Consider the following 6,020-nt stretch of genomic DNA (forward strand, 5'->3'; position numbering starts at 1 on the left):
AGAGATAAGACCTCTTGATATTGACTACCCCCTTGGAATCTCTGGCCCTTGAAGCAATTTCTGAATTCATCTCCAAAATCCTTTTCCTAAAATGAGTAGTAAACTTAGAGAAATGCCCTCTTTCTTTGATGAGTTCCTCTCTCTAGACTCTCTTGCTCTCCTGTTCTCTGGCTCTAGGGCATTGCTATTTTATGTCTGGAATATCTTGAGACACTTCCACTCTCATTCCTTTGCTCATTTCCTGACATTGTTCAATTTATAGTTAGCTCTGGGCTGTTATTAGCCCTCAATAAAGCCCCACTTTTCCAGGTTATTTTCTATGATGCTGAAAAGTCTTTTTCTCCCATTAAGAGGAATGGGGAAGACTCCATAGGCCCATGACTGATATTTGATAGGGAATGTTCTCAGAATTCTCTGGTGGAAACTGAACCTTGTCTCCTACCTGCGTGAGAGTTTTCCTCCAGGGAGCTTGGTGGTCTCACTATAGTGTCAGTCTCTGAAGTGTGGGTGACTGGGGAGAAAAAGGCAGAGTAGGGCAGATTCTGTAATTGGGCTTCTCTCTAAATAGTTTTATGAATTCGAGGATCTTGAGAGGAGGCCCTACCTTTACCACACTCAAAACTGAATGTGATTCTTTTCACACATGTTGAGCTCTTGGATCAGGGAAGGAGAGCTCTGGATAGGTATTCAGGTATTGCTCCTCTAAGATAGATTTAACAGTCGATGTAACTATTTCTCCAGAGAATAGGGAGTGAATTTCTTTGAAAGATTATACCTGAAGTTTACAACCTTTCAGCTCCTTCTGGGCAGCTTCTCTCATCACAGACCAGTTAATCAATTAGGATTCAAAACTGACCTTTCTGCAGTGTGAGGAGATCTTATAGTCAGAATGCTATATAGGAGATTAATTACAAATACAAAGTCATCACTCATTTTACTCCCAGTTCAGCCTTTTAGTCTTTAATTTTAGGTATCTCTAGCCTTCCTTGTTAATCAACCTAGATTTCTTCTCCAGTTCTAGAGATAAATCTTTCAGTTATTGTATTTATTGAAGAAGGAATCAAGCTCTTTACTCACTGGGAAATAGGCCTGGCCTAAACCATGGTTCTAAGTGAAAACTCTTCTTTTCACAATCATCTGAAACCTGACTTGGTAATGTCTCAGGATTGTTTCTCAGTAACAGCAATCTTTCTGCACTTGTCTTTCTTTCCTGGCACACATCCCCAGACAGTTGTCCAGGAGAAGCTTTTCTCTTTCTTAGTCAGTGTCTTGTGTTTTCAAATCCCTCTTGTTTTCTGAATTCTCCTAGTTTCTCTAAAATAACCTTCTCTCTGCTCTTCAAACCTGCATTCCCCAAAGGAATAACAGAGCTTCACTTCTTTGCATACTCTACAGAAGCAGACAGTAGTCATACTACATGGTAGACACATTAGCATCTCTAAAATCCAATTCACTTTCATAGCCCAAGTTCCAAATCAAGCTACACAAAAAAAATTTTTTAAGGTATTTGTATGGCAGGGGTTTGGGATAATTGATGATTGTGTTTAAATCACAGATAGCTCTCATACATTGGTTTGAGGAGGGAATTAAAAAATGTGAATTCTAAGTTTTTAAAGACCATAAAGATGATATGTAGGATGACTCACCAAATAAATAGGGGCCAACAAGAATTGTATGCTTTCAGCACATATTGAGTTAAGCTTTTTGTACCTTCTTGTTTGGTTAGCCTGCTGTCAGCTCATGAAGTTGACAGTACTGATTTTTTTTAAAAACTCCCACACAAAACAGGAGGGAAGCAAGCAGCTAACTTGTTAATAGCAGAAGCCTAACTAAAAATGGAAAAAATAAAGTTTTTGGTTTCTCTATGGATTTTATATCAAGATTAAGCCACTTAATTAGCAACTAGAGACATAAATCTGAAGTCTTCTTTTGTATCTTGAGATTCCAGATCTAGAAGTTCTGAGTTTCTATTTTATTCTCATTCTTTTTGTGGGCTTTCAGTGAGGGTTGAACATCTATCCACTGTCGATTTCCATTCCTTTCCCTGTATTTATGAACTTCTTTACTACCTGTTTATCAATTTGTTCTTCTGTGAGTGATTACTTTTCAGAATCCACCATGATACCCAGCTTAGTTACCCTATGTAGGTGTTCATTAAATACATAAATGTCCCTTTATGTAAATTGAATAACCTGTGCATACGAATGACCACTTTTTCATCTCACTGGCAATAGACTAATTTCCTTTGTTGGTTTTGCTATCAAGAGCTAGTTTTGGAGTGATAAGATTTTACCATTCTGGTTCTAAAGCAATGATTTAAGTGCTATCTACAGATGCGTATACTTGAGACTAGTGGTTCTAGATTCTTTCCTCTTTTCTGCTTTGCCATCCTTAGCATGTTGCCTTGGGTCCTTTCAAGATCACAGAATGGCTGTCACAACTGTAGACATCATATCTTTGCATCACTACATCCAGAGGCAGAGAAAGGGCACTTTCTTTTCTCAATTCTTCTTTATCAAGGTGGAAAATCTTTCCCACAGCCCATGGCAGACTTGCCCTCAGGTCTTGTTGACCAGAGTTAGGATATATGACTGTGTATTAGCTTCCCAGGAAGCTGAACTGACAGGTATGATATTTTCAGCTTCTCATTGGTAGGACTGGTAGGTGTGAGAGGTGAGAAGTGACTGTTGGTGGACAATGGAGAAAATCTACCACAAGGAGATAAGACTATGATCTATACAAAGATTAGAGATAGTTCTAGGCAATTTATCATTATACTGAATTGCTCTGTCTAGGCCAAGGGTCAGCAAACTTTTTCTGTTAAAATTGTAAATATTAAGTAGTAAATATTTCAGTAAATATTAAATATTTATAGTAAATAGTAAATATTTTGGGCTTTGATAGCCACAGATGGTCTCTGTTGCATCTTCTTCTTTGCCTTTTCTTTACTTTTTTTAAACCAACCTTTAAAAAATGTGAAAACCATTCTTAGCTTGCTGACCATATAAAAACAAGCCATAGTTTGCTAGCCCTTGCTAGGAAGGCTCAGAGGAGAAAGAGATCAGTGAGGCTGAAGTCATCATTTTGAAGCTTCCTGAAATTCTGGGATTTGAGTGATGCTTTGAAGGATGGATAAGATATAGATTGAGGACACTTAGGTTGTTTCCATGTCTTGGCTATTGTGAATAATGCTGCATTGAACATAGGGGTACATATATCTTTATGAATACGTGCTTTCAACTTTTTGGTGTAGAAACCCAGAAAAGAGATTGCTGGGTCATATGTTAGCTCTATTCTTAATTTTTGAGGAATCTCTGTACTGTTTTCCATAGAGTCTGTACCAACTTGCATTCCTACCAGTAGTGTATGAGTGATCCCTTTTCTCCAAATCTTCTCTAACACTTATTCCTTATCTTATTGATAGTAGCCATATAGTGGAATACTACCCAACCATAAAAAATGATGAAATATTGCCATTTGCGACAGCACAGGTGGATCTCGAAAGTATCATGCTAAGTGAAATATGTCAGACAGAAAAGGACAAGAAGCATATGATTTCACTCATATGTGGGATATAAAACAGAAAGCAACAAGCAACAAACTCATAGACACAGAGAACAGTATAGTGATTACCAGAGGAGAAAGGGGTTGGGAGGAGGATGAAGAGGGTAAAGGGGATCAAATTTATGATGACAGAAGGAGATTAGACTTTGAGTAGTGAGCACACAATGCAATATACAGATGATGTATTATAGAATTGTATACCTGAAACTTATGTAATGTTATTAACCAATATTACCCCCAACAAGTTTAAAAAAAAATTTAGATTGAGAGAAAATTTTTTTTTTCTGAAGAGAGTGTTAAGTGGAGAAACAAGCCTCCGATACCATAAAACAGCTGTGCGTTACATGCAGAGTGGAGAGCAGCAATACCTTTGCAGAAGAAAGGGATTAATTGCAAGCCAGAGTTAGGGAGTACTGTGGCATGAATACCTGGACTGCCTCAGCCACTGACATGCCAACCTGCTAAGTAGCGCTGAGAAATGAAGATGCTCTTTTGGCTTAAAGCCTCTATGTTGACTTGGAGCTCAAGGGAGGCAGTGTCTCATGTAACAACTGTCTCTTCAGTAGGAGCTGTTGCTACTATGACTAATTAAAGGACAAACATCATGTGTTTAGGATAATGAAGACTATTGGTCTCTTAACCATACCTGTACACAAAGATTATAACTCATCTTCAATTTGTATTATCGTTATTGGCAGCAAGGAAGAATTGCAACAACTAATGCTAAGTCAGTTATTCATTGAACATTTGTTGAATACTTCCTGTGTGCTGGGCCCATAGAGATACAAGTTGAAAAGTTCACAGTCTAGAGGGAGAGAAATAATATATAGAGGCATAATTACAATAGAGTGAGATAGGGTTAAAAATATATATGTGCTAGAAACTGTGGATGCCTAGAAGGCACACAAATTCATCTTGATTTAAACTCTCAAGTAGACTCAGTCTAATTATTGCTGTCCTTCTATAGCCATAAATTATATCCTTAATACTAGCCAATTATCTTGCAGATCTGTACCATTGATTGCAAAGAGGCCTGTGTGAAATATTATGATTGGATCAAATCCAATTCATCATCTCTCCAGAAAAAGCAATTTCAAACATTCTGCTGCTACTACTGAGTTTTTAGGATCCTCTTGATGTACAAAGTATATAGCTATAGTGTTACTTGGTCACTTAATTTTGTGCTTCCTACTATACTGGTATGAATATTGGGTTCTAAAAAACATTTGTTTCCCTGGTAAAACTTGCAAAAAAAAAAGATTCTGTGGTAGGCAGAATAATGGCCCCCAAAAGGGTCCTCATCTTAGCTCCCTAAGAACTTGTGAGTATATTATGTTATGATATGTTAGGGGAGATGAGAATTAAGATTGCAGATAGAATTAAGCTTGCTAATCATATGACTTTAAAATAGGAAGCTTTTCCTGGATTACTGGAGTAGGGGACAATGTAATGAGAATGGTGTTAAAAGTGGACGAAGGAGACAGAAAGGAGCTTGGTTTGATATATGAGAAAGACTCAATCCATTTTTGCTGACTTTAAGATGAAGGAAGGAGGCCACAAGTTAAGGAGTGCAGGTAGCCTCTAGATGCTGGAAAAGGCAAGGAAATGGATTCACCTGTATAAGTTTATTAGGGCTGCCAGAACAAATAGCATAAACTGGTGGCTTAAACAATAGAAATTTATTTTCTCACAGATCTGGAGACTAGAAGTCAGAGGTCAGCGTGTTCATAGGGTTGTTTGTTTGTTTGTTTTTGTAGATGCCTGTTTTCTTCCTCTGTCTTTACATGGTCTTCCCTCTTGTGTGTTTGTCTTGATCTCGTTCTCTTATAAGGACACCAGTCACATTGGATTAGGGCCAACCCTTTTAACCTCACTTTAACTTAAAAACCGTATCTCCAGATACAGCAACATTGTGAAGTACTAGGAATTAGAACTTCAACATATAAATTTGGGGGAAGGGGACACAATTCAGCCTATAACACTCCCCTAGAGTTTCCAGGAGGAACATGAGTCTGCCATCACTTTGATTTTAGGACTCCTCTAGAACTGTAAGATAATGAATTTGTGTTTTTTTAAGCCATCAAGTTTGTGGTAATTATTACAGCAACTTAGAAAATGAATACAATTGCAAATAACCTGAATTTATTAATAGGAGACTGATTAAATTATAGAACATCTATACAATGGAATATTATACAGTGATCAAAAATAGTGAAATGTTCATTGATAGGTAAATGGATGAACAAAATGTGGTATATACATACAATGGAGTATTATTCAGCCTTAAAAGGGAAGGAAATTTTGACACATGCTACAACATGGATGAATCTTGAGGACATTTTACTAAGTGAAATAAGACAGTCACAAAAAGACATATACTGTATGATTTCATTTATATGAGGTATCTAGAGTAATCAAACTCATAGAAACAGAAAGTAAGATAGTAGTTGCCAGGG

Source organism: Pteropus vampyrus, unplaced genomic scaffold (genome assembly GCF_000151845.1).
Source record: "Pteropus vampyrus isolate Shadow unplaced genomic scaffold, Pvam_2.0 Scaffold50, whole genome shotgun sequence".
Lineage (NCBI taxonomy): Eukaryota > Metazoa > Chordata > Mammalia > Chiroptera > Pteropodidae > Pteropus > Pteropus vampyrus.